The sequence below is a fragment of the Haemaphysalis longicornis genome, unplaced genomic scaffold (genome assembly GCF_048455015.1).
Source record: "Haemaphysalis longicornis isolate Haplotype H1 unplaced genomic scaffold, Haemaphysalis longicornis Haplotype H1 scaffold_1, whole genome shotgun sequence".
In the NCBI taxonomy this organism is placed as follows: Eukaryota; Metazoa; Arthropoda; class Arachnida; order Ixodida; family Ixodidae; genus Haemaphysalis; species Haemaphysalis longicornis.
This window is the reverse complement of record NW_027526203.1, coordinates 184,272,927-184,289,767: the sequence shown is the minus strand read 5'-3', so window position 1 is coordinate 184,289,767 and position 16,841 is coordinate 184,272,927. Positions and strand designations below refer to the sequence as shown.

Below are 16,841 nucleotides of genomic sequence, written 5' to 3'. Positions count from 1 at the left end.
TTTCGCTGGAGTGCGTAAACCATGAGGCTACCGAAAGGCAACACGAGTCCGCCGAAACGGAGGTTACGGTAGTGCAGAAACGAGCGACGTGGTGGGAAAGCCTGCAGCCGAGGCAGCGAACGGTTTGCACGGGTCAGTTGGGAGTCGTGACGATCCCGCCACTGAGCAAGCCGATTCCGTCCTGCCACCAGCTCAGGTAACTGACCTCGAGCAACGGCCAGCCGAGCTCGTAGAGATTCGGGTGTCTGGGGCGGCTGAGCCGTCTTTTGCGACAGGGCAGCTTGGATCTAGTGTAGCCGTGACAGCCGCAAAACAGAACGAAAACACCCTTCGGTGTTCGCTTGCTGAGGCTGTCGCCGAAAGCGCTAGGGACGACGAGGTAGTCACTGTTCGAAGCTACCAGGTGTCTAATGAGCACGTCGTGCCCTTGTCACTCCCAGCTGATGCTCCCGACGATGGGCCAGCATCGGCGGAGCTGGTTGAGGTTCCGGTGTCGCCTGTGGCTGAGCCGAAGTCGGGAACCGATCAGCCTAGAGGAGAGAACGTAAACGCGATCCGACGTTCGCTTGCCGAACGCGTTCGCGAAAAGGTGAGAAACGAGGAGAGAGGAAAAACTTCCGCGCGTTCTTGTGGCGCGTGTTTCAGTGCGGGCACGCCTAGGGGCAAAGCCGTGAGCTCGCATCGCGCCAAGGGAACGCCGCCTCCAAGAAGGAGTGCGCGCCTAACTTATGAACGGTGGAAAATCCCGCTCGCTCCTCCGCGCGCTCGACTGTTGTCGAAGCGAACGGCCGGTGTCCTTTCACGCGGTCGCAGCAGCGTTCAGAGAACGGGTGCTCCTAAAGTGCGGTCCAAACAGGGAAAAACTCAAGGCAATGAGGAGAGCTCGAATCGCAGCTCTCAGCGCGAGAAGCGGCCTGTAGACGCCTGACTTTCTCAGTTTCATTATTTTTCCTGACGCAGGTTTCGCCCTTTACGATTACATTTTTTTGTGTGTGGGACATTTCCAATAACGCGAAATGTCACCTTTCAAGTTTGTTCACTTGTCTAAAGTACTGCTGGGCCAAAATATAACCAGAGTAGTTAGTTATTAGCGTATTTTATCGCAACTAAAAGCCTGGTAGATCTTCAGTGTTGATTTGTCTTCGCACTTGCCGGCGATGCGGTTGTGTCTTCCTGTGTTGTTCTGTTGCTTGCCTGACCAAGCCAGAGACGTTCTTGGGGAGCCACTACTCGTCCAGTGACCCGCCCGGTGAAGCTCCAGCACGGTGTCGTACAGACAAGGCCTGGAGTCGAGCGTCTGCCGAGCACTTCACTTCGACAGCATCCCTCCGGACAACGGTTGAAGACCCTTGTCCATCGGGATCTCGGACCCCCGGCGGAGAAGCTGTTACGAATCGGCCAGGGCCGCCGTACTGTCCCGCATCACTCCTTGGCTGTGCGGCGAAGCCCCTGCGTGCTCCTTCGAAAACAGGCACAACCATGTCGGTGGCAAGTTGCGACAAGCCGCGTCAGACGCTTCGCTCTCAGCCCATCAAAACTTCGGCGGCTGGCGGCGTGGCTCGTCTCCACGCTCTTCAAGGACACAGAGGCCCCGTCGATCGCAACGGAGTCCTCCTCTCTCCCATCTCTCGGACTCAACGTGCCCGATGCTATGAACGCCTTACGAACTCTGGAAAGAGTGTTGTGCGTGTTCCCACTTGTTGCGTTTGACCGCTATCGCTGCCCAAGCGTTGTAACTCATTCCTGTTAGAGCAGCGAATCGATGTAGTCGCTCTGCTCGAGTCCTGTTTTGTAACCTCGCCCGTCGGGGCATTGTTCTTTGGCTTCGGCTCACCTCTCGCTATGAAGTAATCAGTTACGTTAGCCTACGGCTTCTGGACTTCTTTACAGCTGCAACAGCGGCTGGCCGCTCGCCTCATACACGCTACCACTCGTATGTCGGAGGCCACGGAGATCGGACCGGGTGCCCCCGCCCGGTCGCAACAAGGTGCACCAGCCGTAAACCGGCGCAGGTTAATCCGTTGGGTTAATCGACAGCTTCGCGGAGCGGCGGGGGGAGCAGCCGTGCTTGGGCTTTCTCTCTGCCCCCGCTTTCTTCGCGCATGCTGTCGTTCAGGAGATTGAAACAAAAAGAGCAGTGACCTCCCACATTTTTGTGCGTTTTTGTATTCAAACGGTGCAATAAGCCGCGGCCGGCGCTGCGTAGCCGGGATTGCTACATCCGCTCTGACCGCTATGTTTTTTTCCATCAAAATAAACAGAAGTGTAGTGGACGCGCACTTCACGGCTCACTGAAGGTGCCTTTCTCACGCTTGCTCGGGCGGTTCGCGTTACCTGACCCGCCGGATGTATGACACGTGAGATATCGTGTTCCACGCTTGCGCTGCCGCGCCATTGGGGACCGGGGAAGGGGGGGCGGGGGGGTCACCATTTCTCTTCGCTTAATAAAGGCACTTGAGTTCCAGCAACCGATCGGTGTGTGCGCTTTTATCGTCATTCGTCAGCCGACGAGGCAAGAAGGTTCGGTGGTTCAGTTGGTTCAATACTGCGGCGCAAGTTGAAGGAGATGTGACATGTAGTCGAAGGTGGCGAAACACTCACGTGCTCATTACATGACCAGCACGTGATTTCGTCGGCCGAGTCGCATGAATCTCACGACTGGTACTGTAGTAGCCACTTGACCCATCCTGACGACTCGGAGGTAAGCGTTGGCCACGCGCGAATATATAGCTTGCGTTTAGAACTTTATATTTGATACCCGCACCTCTTAATTGTTTCGTTTTTGAGTACAAGAAGACTTGAAACGTGCTTATCATTGCTAGCTGCAGTATTCGAGATGCCAGTCACGCCAGTATTCAGCCAAGCATACCCTGGATGTTGTAGTTACTATACTGACCCTTCTAACGCAGTTACGAGTAATGTACCAAAATCCTATAGAACCCGCTGCGACCATATGCACTTTTTGCAGCAGTATAGGTTATTCATATGATAAAACTTCAAGGTACGTTTTTCTAAACATGCGTTTACAAAGAATACGAGCATGTGTTGTTTCATATTGATGAAATGAACACTGCCCACGATTTTATGCTGGGGAGTTTCAAAGGTAGTGAAGCAATGTCACATAGACTGAAATAATTTTGCTAAAGTACAAGCGATTTGATTATCGCAAGCCGATACAGCATCTCTTGCTCAAGCTTAGCACGACATCATGTCGCTACGCGCTTTGTGATTCATTCTTTCAATTACACGATGAACAGTTCGTTTTAAAGTATTCCGCTGAAAGTCCCCTGTAAGGTTTACGTAAATATGCCTAATCACTTCGCCCTTTGCTAATTTTCGGCGTCTGTGATGCTTCTGCACGTTGAAGTTGCTCTCGCTCTGTTTTACTTGTTAAAACGATGCAACGCACGATTGAAGATGAGCAAGTGCAGCAGTGCTTGCGCAATCTCCTGTGTGTATCCATTTATTGGTCGAAGAATTTTCTTTGCATGGGTAAGCTCCCCTGTTAGTAATTTAAATGCTCATATACTCGTGTACAGATTCTAGGGTGTGGCTTTAAGTCATGAGTTCTCGTTCTGTCGTCAGGTCAGAAAATATCACTTTTTGTATTCTGCATATTGATACATGAAGCATCTTAAAACATGAAGCTCGCAATTGCGGCTTGTCATGTACACCGAAAGCATTGGACTATCACATTTTCTTTCGTCTGTTTGCAACCCCAAAGCTCTCTCTGAAGAATGAAGAGGGCAAGTTCGCAGAAGATCGACAAGTTCTTCCTTCCTGCTGCTAAGAAATCCCTACATGATGCAGTCGAAGGCACGGAACAGGCCACCTCATCAGCAGTTGTGCCAACGCTACGACTGGACGAGAAATACGCTAACACCTGTATTCTTCCCCGGTCGGCTGCATGTAACGCATCGCTACCTCTGCAAGGCGAATGTTCACCCCTTTCTTCTCCATGCGACCAGACTACCGAATTTGAAAGCGAAAGATTGGACGTGGTATCTCCGAACATCTCCGCGGAATTCTCGAGTGACATAGGAAAGTTCATCGGTGGGAAAGTCGATGACTACACTAAACGGCGTTTGTTGGAAACGCATTGGTGCCCTCCGGATAACTGCAGTTTTCCATTCTCACTTCACCGGAAAAACGGCAAAAATGAGAAGCGATACATAAGTCGGTCGCATTTAAACAAGTTCAAGTGGCTTGTCCTGTCCGATTATAGCAGGGGCCTGTACTGCAAGTACTGCGTTTTGTTCGTAACAGGTGCGATGGGAGGCTACCAGAAAAATGTCCCCCTCCAAAAACTGGTCACCAAGCCGCTCACATCCTTTGCGAAACTGCTGGGAAAGGACGGCGATCTTTCTGTACATGAAGCAAGCAAGTACCACAATGAAGCAATCCAGGCTGGGGAGGAATTTCTCGCACGTCTGAAGGCACCCGAAAAAGATGTAGCCAACCAAATCAGCAATCAGCGTCTACATCAAGTGAACGAAAACCGAAACCGCCTGGTCCCAATTATAACGTCTATCATCTTTCTAGGGCGCCAAAACATACCATTTCGTGGGCATCGAGACGACGGAAGACTTCTTGAGCGGTCAAATGAGGCCTCAATGACTTCGAATGAGGGCAATTTCCGCGAGCTTCTGCGCTTTCGAGTATCAAGCGGGGACACTGAACTTCAGAAGCACCTTGCCAGCACATCATCTCGAGCCACGTACATCAGCAAGACGACCCAGAACGAATTGATCAAGTGCTGTGGAGAAGAGGTTCTTGCTACCCTTATTCAGTGGGTGCACGAGTCGGGCGTCTACAGCATTATGTTCGACGAAACAACCCATGTATCCGTCGCAACTAAGTCTTGCTCTGCGTTATGTACACGAGAACGCTGTACGAGAGGACTTTTTCCAATTTGTTGACCCTCGCAATGACAGCCATGATGTCGACGCCAACATAACTGAGCCCATCTTGAAAGGAAGACTACTTGGTGAGCAGGTTCTGAAGATGCTGAAGGACCTACAATTCGACTTGGGCAGGTGCGTCGGCATAGCTACAGATGGATGCAGCCTCATGGTGTCAGAGCTGCGTGGCGCCGTGTCAGAAATTAAGCGGTGTGCCACAAAAGCAGTTCACTCTCCGTGTTTTAACCACGCACTCAACTTGTCGATCTCGAAGTCATCGCGCGTACAAGCCGTTAGGAACGCGGTGGGGGTTATGAAGGAGGTAATCTCCTTCTTCACCGCCTCACCAAAACGAAACAGTGTATTGAAGAACACACTTGGCCACCAGCTGAAAAGCCTTTGTGAGACGAGATGGGTGGAGCGACATGACAGTGTCATCCAATTTCGGGACTCTCTTGTCTTCGTGGCGAAAGCTCTTGACGCCGTCGCCAACTGGAAGGAGCTTCAAAGCGCTGCAAAAGCAAGGACGCTCCGCGTCGCCCTTAGCAATGGTGAGTTCATAATGGCGATAATTTGCCTCTCGGACCTTTTGGCTCGCACGCTTCCGTTGAGTCGTCTCTACCAGAAGGAGTGCGTTGATGTGCATACAGCAAGGAATACGCTGACCGACACTGTAGCTGCCCTCACTGCTCAAAGGCGTGACAGTGAAGAGGCGTTCACACCTCTCTACAAGAAAGTCGTCGCGCTCGCGGACGAACTTGAAGCAGAGCTGCGGCTCCCTCGCATCACGAAGAGACAGTCCTACAGGTCTAACACTCCAGCGCTTGATCCAGAGAGCTTCTTCAGGACATCAGTGTATATTCCTCTACTGGATAATGTGTTGGCAGACCTGAAATGGAGATTCAATGATGATACTTTTGGAGTTTGTGAGCTCTTCCTATTTTTGCCGTCCCAGCTGCTGAATACCATAGCATCAGAAGACGAAGCAGAAGTACTCAAGCAGATTGCCCAGCGGTATGGATCGCTCGTAAGGCACGGCCCAATAAGTGCTAGTGTTATTGCAGCAGAACTGCGGCTATGGCGGGAAAAGTGGAAGCGTGAAAGAGAACAAGGAGCCGACATCCCTGCAACTGCTGTTGAAGCATTCTGCATGTGCGACGTCGACATCTTTCCTTCGATCAAAGCACTACTACAAATACTGGCCACTCTCCCTGTCAGCGTCGCCAGCGCCGAAAGATCCTTCTCTACGCTCCGCCGCTTAAAGACATGGCTGCGATCACAGATGAGTGAGACACGCCTGACCGGCCTCGCCTTGCTACATATGCACAGAGACATCTCTGTTGACTGTGAAAAAGTGATTGATCGCTTCGCCAACGGAAATCGTGGACGACGGAGGTTGGAATTTGTGTTGTAGCATTGGATTGCTCACATTAGAACTTTCAGTAGAAGTACCCAAATCTACCAACCAGACGCCGTGGTGCTCTAGATGCACATATTTCTGTGGCATTGTTTCTGCAGTCTCGTACATGAACTCCCACTGTATCTGCAGTAATGCTTGGTTATCAATGGGACATTCACTTTTGAAGTGCAGGTATGTGCTCATCATTATGACCCCGGAAATATCCAAGAATTAGTGGAATCCTGGTGACCACGTCGAAAGAGGAAAAATGATTGGACGTCAATCGGCTCATTTAATATGGTTACGGTGCACCTGATAGCGTCGTGCCTGTTCACTGTGATCCGGATAATGTAAATACTTGTATAAAGACAGCGTTCTTTCTCACATAAACTTGTCCTGATGACTGCCCGGCACGACACCAACCCGTGTTCGCACCGGCCACGCAACCCGATTCCTAACAAAGGCTTAGCACAGCAAAATGTGCCTACATCTGAAGTATGGTAGCCGGGTATTTGTAGTATTTCTTGAAATTCATTAAGACGAGAAAACTGATTAGAACAAATGGTTAGAACCACTGTGAGCAAAAATTAACAGTATTTATGCTCTGACGGGGTTCCTTTGATAATAGTAGCTATTAAAAACAAAAGTCACCCTCCCCCTCTTCATTTGTACTTCAAGTGACCGCCCCCCCCTAAAATGAGTGGCTGGATCCGCCCCTGATTCACCAAAACCGTCTTTGACAAAGCGCAATTTTTGGTCCTAATAGCTAACTCTGACTGGTCGCCTATAATGTCAATTAAGGACGCCGAGGTAGCGTACACCCTGTTTTCATCCATTATTACTGCATGTTTATCCTCCTCTACTATCATGCCGAAAAAAGTATTCCTCGCCACAGAACCCTTGGTTAACACAATCTTTGCTAAAGAGCATGCGTAAGAAGGATAACCTGTACAGAAAAACGAAAAAACAGCCATTTAATGTTACACTTAAAGCTCGCTACAAAAAATACTGCTACGTGCTTGGCGTACTGTTGAAAAAAGCCAAACGTGAGTACTACGAGAAACAGATAGCGCAAACTGGTAATAATGTTGGGAAGCAATGGCGCATAATAAATTCTTTCTTGAATAATAACACAAATAAAAGCGCTATTACTGAAATACGTTACAATGAAGAAACTTTTACTAACCCTGCTGATATTGCAGATGCCTTCAGCAGATTCTTTTCTGTTCATCCTAACCTATCAACAACCCGTTGCCTTGATAACTATCGACACATTTCGCAGTCTTTATTTATCCTCCCCACGTCACCAAGCGAAGTGCGCAGCACAATCCTAAATACCAAAAACACTAGTCCTGGTCTCGATAATATTTCATCGTTTCACATCAAAGAAATACTTGACTACATAGTCGATGCTTTTGCTCACATTATAAACTTAGTTTTCAAGACCGGAGTCTTTCCAAAAGAACTAAAAAGGAGTAAAATTGTTCCGGTTTTTAAAAAGGGCAATAAGACAATAATAACCAACTACCTACCGATCTCCATTCTGCCTTTTTTCAGTAAAGTCCTAGAAAAATTAATAGAAAAGCGTCTTTCCAGTTACTTTCAAAAATTTAACCTACTATCCCCGCGACAGTTCGGTTTCCGACAGGGATATTCAACTAACCTTGCCTTAATTGCTTTAACAGACATGATAAAATCCAAAATTGGCGAGGGGAAATTTGTTGGGTCGGTATTTATTGATTTCACTAAAGCATTTGATACCATTGACCACAACATACTTTTTCAGAAATTAACATTTTATGGCATTACTGGACCTCAACTACAGTTACTTCGCAGTTACTTACTTGATCGGGAGCAGACAGTTAGTATATCGGGAGTGCTTTCTCCTACAACAGTTAATAACATTGGCGTTCCGCAAGGATCTATTTTGGGGACAATTTTATTCCTTCTTTATATTAATGATCTTCCCAACTGTTTATCATCCATCAATAATTGCCTCTTATATGCTGATGACACCACTGTTTTCGCTTCTGATGTAAACCTAGATATACTAACCTCACAGCTCAATACTGACCTTAAAAATCTAATCTACTGGTGCGAAGAAAACAAATTATGCATTAATCCACAGAAAACGCATTATATGGTATTCTGCAGCTCCCTAGCGCGGTGTACCCTTTCTCCTGTTTTCCTTAACACACATGCCATCTACCCAACACTGCAGCTTTTTAAGTGTTGAATTAGACCCGTTCCTCAAATTCACTTTTCACATTAACTCGCTAAAAAACAAGGCTGCATATGGTATCAGGGCACTAATAAAATCCCGCCATTACTTTTCACCACAAGCTCTCATCACTCTGTACTACGCCTTCATCCACAGTCACTTCAATTACAGTATGGTGTCCTGGGGATTAACTTACCGCTCTCATGTAACTCCTCTGCAGCATCTACAAAATCAAGCTGTCCGAATCATCACACACAGTTCCTACAATGCTCACGTTACACCCCTTTTCTTGCAGCTGAATCTTTTACGCATAGATGAACTCATCAAGTACAACTTGGGAATCACCGCATATAGCTTAATTAAAACTCCTAGTTTCTTCTATGTGATTGGCATCGATCATTTAACTAACCCAAATGTTACGCGGTTTGCACCGCAGAATAACTTCTTGCTGCCAAAAGTGCGCACAAATTACGGCTCACAGACTGTGCGATTCGCTATCATAAAGTTTTGGAACACTTTACCCGTCACTGTAAAAACTGCGCTATCGCTTCCACGCTTCAAATCATTACTACGATCATACCTATCTGAACAATCATACGCTATTTAACTTCGTCTCTGTAGATTTTGAAGTGTTAGAGTCCTAGGCATTCATTTACATCGGCGTATACAGTATGTTTTGTACTGAAATGCTTTCCCACGGTATTCCCAGTGTTTTGCCGTGTTTATGTATATTAAATGTGAGTTTACCGCTAACTATTGTATACAGTATTTTACTGTGAATTTCTCTGTTATTTTACTTGTATAGTTTTTTGTTGTATTAATTTACTGCGTTCTCAGAATAACACTGTTCATAGCTTTCGCTACTGCTGATAAATTTTTTTTTCTTCTACTCGTTAAATTACAAGGGGTCCCATTACAGTGCCAAACTCTGGGACCCCTTTCTGTATAATATTTTATCACACATTGTATTCTTTGTTACGAATAATAAACTGAAACTGAACTGAATTGAACTGAACTGAACTGAAATGCGTCTCACATGTGTGTTCGGGTGCTTGAACCTTTCTGGAATTGGAAAAATACATCCGTAATGTTTCGTAAATTCAGGTTAGAATGACAAAACTATCGAAAAATACTAAACTGACTTTCTACCATCCCGTAAAAATGTTTCCTTGGGGAAGCCAAAATTCTGAAAATGAGAGCGGCGGACTTCGGGCAACAACACACCGCAGACCATTTTTGGTTGTAGCTTTCGGCCGCTTTTAGTTCGTAAGTGCGAAAACATTGTTTTTCCTGCGAGCAGTGGAATATTTTATTTTGCCTGCGACTTTTACCTTTGCGAGCCATCACACTCTCAATTTTGTGACGTCACTTTCAGAACACCAAAACTGCTGTTTGTTGGTGGTGCCAATTATGAGCTGCCTCGTCAGCTGGGGATAATGATACACCGTGAAAGCAGTCTGGGACAGCAGGGGGTACCTTTTCTATGGCAGAAGTTTTGAAATACGCCTTTATAGACATGTAGACAAGCTTGTTAGCGGCGTGCATAAAAACTCTAAAAGACAACTCTATGCTGCAAAGTAACAGGAAATTAAATTGCTGGCTGACTGCAACGACTGGACAGTAGTGATGCCCGCGTACGCTGTTCATTATATTTATCCAGGTTTGAGTTTTTGAAACAGAAAATTTTACATATTCCGAGCTAGTTTTTCTGGATTACCAGTATTCGATTACAGCGAAAGGGTTTGAACGTTCGCACACGTACCGTTATTCTTGACACTGCAAAATGCTGTTGTGCATTGTTTCTGCTGTTCTGAAAACCTAATTTCCTTCCTTGTAGACTTTGACTTGTCTGGGGAAAGAATTCAGGCGCCTCAAACAAATGGGCATTTACTGGAGCGTTTAATAATTACATATCTCAGTAATAATCAATTCTGTGTATTTATTGATTGATTACCCGTCAAATCGCTTAATCAATCGAACAACAAAATATTTTATAATTCAGCACACAGTCTTGGAACCAGTTGTTTTGTTAGACCTCTGGCTTTAGACCTTAGCTTCGTTAGACCTTAGGCTTAACTTTACAAAATTTCTTTGTATTTACAGTAACGAAAAATCTCTATATTAAAAGTGTTTCACGACCTCCTCTGAAGTGTATAGAAGCAAAGCATACCTAGATACCCGGTTTCTACCGAAGTATCGCTGATAACCAAGCCAGTTTTCTGCTCTGATGGCTTTGTTATTACGGCTTCGCACAGTATTATGTACGTAATTGCCAGTAAGGATGGTGTTATTTATTTATTTATTTATTTATTTATTTATTTATTTATTTATTTATTTATTTATTTATTTATTTATTTATTTATTTATTTATTTATTTATTTATTTATTTATTTATTTATTTATTTATTTATTTATTTATTTATTTCCTAGTGAGCTGTACACAGGAACTATAGGTCGTGGCAAGGCGCGCGGCTGAAATAAGCGCATCGCTCCAGCATAGCGTTGGCTGCCTTTCTACCACCATTGTTAAAAAGTCAATTACGGGTATCGCACGCTGTTTCAAGAGTAAAATAATAAATCTTTATCTTGAAAGGTATGCTTTATCAGCCTACTTCATTACTCCTGTGTAATGTAGTGTTTTACGAGCCCAATTCATATTTCTGTTTCAAATGCGTTTTGTCTGCACAATTCGCGAAGCGGCTCAGGCTCTTTAGGTTCCATAACATGCCCCCACCCCGGGCAGTAGACGGATGCCTTGCATTTAGCCTACCTCGAAATGCGGCCGTCGTCCTCGAGACCAGCAGGCGGCCACCTGCCTGCAAACTGCAGTTGCTGCAGTCATTGCCTGAAGGATTCTAGCTCGACATTAACACCACTTCCTGCCCCCACTTGCAAAGCCCGCAGCATGTACGATATTTTCACACTAACGTCAGCACTTCTGTGAACCAAGATTTGGTCTCGTCATGGAATGGTTATTTATTACTGATGAAAATTACCCCACCTTCCCGCGAGGGGAACCCTGTGGAGATGCGACGCATCTTGGGGGTTCACTTGGTGTTTCCGTTGGGTTGATTCTCTAATTGCGTGAAACGTGTGAGGAACGCGGATGATGTATTATTTATTTAACACGCGTCGTAACGTTAACGATGACGGCCTTGTTGTCGCTGAAGTGTACGGGTAGTGTATGGTGAAGTAACGGGACCACCGTGCAATTTGCAGCGAAGATCAAGTCTGTGCACGTGCCCGAAATCGGAACACCAGTGCTGGAACGACCGCGGCTATGACGCAACTTGGCGCGGCTATGACGCAACACAATCCAACACAACCAACTTTAATCCAATCCAATCCAAATCCAATCCAAGCTAAGCCAAGCCCCCCCCCCCCGGGGTGAGGCACTTTGTGTTAACCCCGCGTGGTGGCGCTCGCGTGCCCCGTCCGAGTAAACCAGAGAACGGTAGGACGTTTGGCCTTAGGCGCGCATGGAAAAACAACTAACGAAGCAGTTCAGGGAGATATGGGCTGGGCGTCGTTTGAAGTTAGAGAAGCTCAAAGTAAAATATGCTTTGAGATGAGGTTGAGGGCAATGGATCAACGAAGGTGGGCAGCTAAGGTTTTTAGGTACCTATACTTGAAAAGCGTGGACACGCAGTGGTTAAGGAAGACTAGACGGCTAACGATGAAATACAGAAAGAACAGTGGGGAATCCAAAACAGCCAAGGTAACCAAAAAAGAGGCAAGGCAGATTGAAACGAATAAATGGAGGGAAAAAATGGAAGCTAAAACGTCGTTAGAGATGTACAGTGCTGAGAAGATGAACATCAGAAAGGAAAATTTCTACGATAATTCCCAGGGCAGTGCTTTGCTTTTTGAGGCTAGAGCAGGGTGCCTGCGAACTAAGAGTTTTGTGGGGAAGTATTCACAAAATGATGGGGTATGTGTGGTCTGCGGAAAAGAAACAGAAACTATGCGGCACATAGTGTTAGAATGTGAGGGTATCCATCCAAATCTACATGAAGGGAATATTGGGCTTTCAGAAGCCCTAGGATTTAAGGGTATCAGTGAGGAAGTTAACTTCAAGGCTGTCGAGGGGACGAAAAGAAGATTGGAATGCTGGTGGATGAAAAGCAGAGAGGGGAATATTGCCTAGGACAGTTACCACCTGTAACAGGGAAAAGAAAGTATTTCGGGCCTAATAAGCCTTAGGGCCTGCCATAAGCAGCGCTAGTATTAAACCAAGAGTGTAAAACATGGTTATATTAGTCCTTTTTGGTAAGATGACATGTCATCACCCCGCTTCAAAGGGGAAACCAATAGGAATCATCATCATCATCATCATCATCATCATCATCATCATCATCGAGCGCTTTTTCACATCGGGAAGCGGCGGGTATGCGTGTGTCGGGGCAGTCTCCGAGGAGCTACAGTTTTTTTGTGTGTAAAAATAGTAGAGAATGCTATTAATGTACCAGGGTTTTTACTGGAAAGGTAGCTACGTCGTGTATTTACTGTTTGCTCGTTTTTTCATCCCATTTGGCCAACCGAGCAGACCATGCACGCCGTGCTTTATCAATCAAGGCTAGCGTGCGGATACTTTTTCTTCGTTCTTTGATGATTTTCCTATCGCGCTGTTTCAACTGAGGAATGAGCGGCGTGGTTTGGGCTGGCCAGCGTACGTCAATATTTCTGCTTTTTTCTTCATGTTTTGCTGATTGTTTTATAAACGTTCTGCATACCGAGCAAACAGCGTCGTGCGTACGCAAACGTTTACGTTGTCTTTTTCCAAGTTTCACCCAAGGCAGCACACATGACAGATGTCTTAAAACTTCATTCAAGTCAATGAAAAGCGTGATTCACGAGAGTATTCACGGCCGGAATTCTCAGAAGAGCACCAAGCCACACTGCGGGATCATTTTAAAACTGCAGGTTTTTTGCACACTGAACAACTATAAACATAAAATATTAACACATTATCGACATTTAATTATCTACCTCCCCATCAAAAATAATTAAAACGAAGAATCAAGAATGTTTAAAAAAGTGTGGTTCCTGCTATAGGCTCCTCTTACAATTTGGCATACCAAGATCATGCGCGGCGGCTAGCTGGTTTCGATTTCCTATAAGGATCATGTGCAGCGACTCAACAGCGGCGAGACAATGTCATTGTGTCATCTGTTTGTTGTAAGTGTTCGCTGTAGGTGTAAATAATTATCACATGTGTCCGCCCACCCACGCACGCACAACGAACGCACGGAGCCCTTAACTGTAGCAGACTATAGAAACACAAATGGAGAAGCAGAACCGAAACCACATGTGAGAGTCGAAATGCAAGTGCGAAAGAAAAGCTCGGTGCGCCTGAAGCGAGAACGGCTCCGCGCGAGCAACGCCGAACGAGTCCCGGTAATGCGCGCAAATGCCGTGCGTGGGAGAAAACACAAAACAATAGAAAACGGAATCAACAATATAACGCAACTTGCAGCGTTCGTTGTGGACTGTATTGAAGGGGCAGCAGTTCTATTTTAGGGTAAATTCATACCCGCCGCGGTGGCTCAGTGGCTAAGGCGTTGCGCTGCTGAGCACGAGGTCACGGGTTCGATTCCCGGCCGCGGCGGCCGTTTTTGTGATGGCGGCGAAGAGCAAAAACGCCCGTGTGTACGAGATTTCGGCGCACGTTACTGAAACGTGTGCGGTTCGGTTCGGCCGGTTGGGTAAAATTCACTATGACTGCTCCCATCGCCGCCATCATGCGACACTAATTAGATCGTTGCCGTTGTCAGTACCCAGCGTGTGTTTGTGTTCATTGCTACCAAATGAAGCTGCAGATGAGTGAATATACCGTGAATGCTAGTATTGGTGCGATCTCCGTATCCGACATACTTACTGCGACATTTCAAGAGAGACTTGCAGCCTGAGCCATCGCCTCCTGTACCTGAGCTCAGCGTAGATCAGCCATGCCGGTCTCCGGCGTTTGCAGTCACAGACACGGAAGAGCGGAAAAGAGGGCATCTATGCGCTCATTTTCCCAGCAAGGTCAGTTACATCGTTATTTTATGTTTGTTGTAGTTTTTGTGTTTATACCACTGTACTGTGTACCCTAAAGCTAAGTGAATTCTTGCTTACGTGGCCGCCTAGCTCGCGACCTCCTAGCTGTCATTCTCATTCCCGATCGTATTGTGATGTTAACGATTTTTGTATAATCTTGAATCAAATTTAGCGTGCGCTGCATACTTGGGCGAGGAACAGACACAATGGAAAACGACAAACCAGACGTTGGCGCGCAAACCAACACCTGCTTCGTGTATCCAACGTAGTACGTGTGGATTCTTTTCCCACTCCCTGTTTCTCGCCCAGGTATGCAGCACACGCTAAATTCAAATTACGATGCTATGTCCTTTCACACTCCGGCCGCAGTTTCAAGCGTTTCATTGTTCCGTTTGTGTAGGAGCCCATAACATTGCTCAAGTTTGATCGAACCGGTGGCGTGTGTTCCCCGAAGCGCTGTCCTGGATGTTTGAAGTGCAGTGCCTCGATCGTAAGTATGCATGTGTTTGATAGCGTTAATCTCGCGAGTATGCCGTGTGCACGCATCAACGTTCTAGCTCTTCGGGCAGTTAAGTGCGTTGCGGGAGAGGAATTGGAAACGTCGCTTCTGTACAGAGAACGTAAGGATATCGCGGCCAAATGGGGGAAAAAAAAAAGCGTGAAACCGTGAGCCGAAAATACTGAAGAGAGAGAGAGAGAAAGGATAGACCAAATGACGGCGGCAGAATCAAATCATCCGAAGGGCTGTGAAGGTCACGCAACATTTCGGGCCCTTTATGAGGAGGCACCAGGAGCAACTGCCAGTAAAGTGTACATTGAAGGTGAAAGGAAGAAGCTGCGTATGGGACAAATGGTATGTGGCAGGGCATAAGGCCATCGAAAATTTGAAAGCGCACAAATAACGTGTACGCAGGAGGGACACACACAAGCATGCACTTACTGGCAATTGCCGTTTTGTTGAAAAACACGAAGTTGATATACGAAAGAATTAATAGATTGAAGAAATATGGTACTGATTAGCGTGTGCTCCTGCCCGTGTAGAGTTATAGACGATTTGCTGACACACTTGTTACTATGTTCATCGATAAAGAAGGCCTGAACCCGTTCCCTAACAATCTGATCATTATGCCTGTGCAACATCACAGTCTCATCAAACAAAGAACGACACCCACACTTTTTATAATGCGCAGGAAGATTTGCACCCGTTGAATTCGTGATCGTAAACAAATGCTCCCTGAGATGGACACTTAGACAGCGTCCTGTCTGGCCCATTACACGGACTTACATGACAACGGAATACTGTAAATCATGCCAATCGCACAACGAACTAAAGGCTGCGCATGGTTAACACCGCACTCATTTCTCCCTTTCCTCGGATTATCCTTGTTATTTACAATGCAGCAGAGATTTCTGACTTTTGCTTTTGCAGAAAACAACACATAGGACGATGTGCTGTGTGTTCTTTTTCTTGTAGTGGGTTGTCCTGTGTGATCTTATTCCACGTCGCCATCTTTTACGCATTTTGTTTTTCAAAGATGTATTATTAGCCTACCCAACTTTCAGTTGTGCTGACACAGCATTTAATCCTGTTCCTGCAGCATCTACATAGGAGGGCTTCCAGTGCAAAAAAAGAAGTGCTTGGACCTGGCCCCTACGATGTTGGCGCAGGGCCTGGAGGGCAAGCCTTGGTCTACATCCTCTCTGGGTACCCATGGAAAGCAGGTGAATGCCTCCACAAGTGGCTGTTTTTGTGGTACACTCGAAATTAGCAGCAGGCAGACTGCGTGTGCTCGCAGACCACCCTGGTAGTATGACAACCAAATATGTAACTGTGGCCTAGTTACTGACGGGAAGACTTAATAATAAAAAATCAACTGCCCATCTGCTGAAACGACAAGAACGGGGGTCGTGAAGCTTTGCAAAATCAAGTCCAACACCAAATTAACCAGCCCAGTACTGAGCACCTGTTCCTTATCGGGATGGTCTGCTGCTCTGCAGTTGTGCTCTCTAGAGCTTTACTGATGCAGGCAATCAATGACCTTCCGTAGCGTACAACCGTTGTTGTTAGGTGGAGGTGTGCATTTTCTGTGTAATTTTCCATGTCCATGCAAATCCAAATTGCTTCGACTGTGCTGGAATGGCGCAATGGGATAGACTTCAGCTTCATAACACGAGGGACCTAGGTTCAGTTCAGATCACGGGAAGCGTTTTAATGTTTTTTTCACTTCACCCACGATCGTCATCAGAAAAAGTTCGTTTTCCTGCTGTGCATTTTGGGTGG

At 46.4% G+C, this 16,841-nt stretch overlaps 1 long non-coding RNA gene across 1 annotated transcript in view; it reads left to right on the top strand.

The window, feature by feature from the left end:
• The first annotated feature begins 2,516 nt into the window (after positions 1-2,516).
• LOC144167514 (uncharacterized) overlaps positions 2,517-16,841 on the top strand; it is a 72,290-nt gene continuing 57,965 nt past the window's right edge. The window contains exon 1 of the long non-coding RNA XR_013322018.1: positions 2,517-2,701. This is a non-coding gene — a long non-coding RNA (uncharacterized LOC144167514). The remainder of the gene's footprint in view (positions 2,702-16,841) is intronic.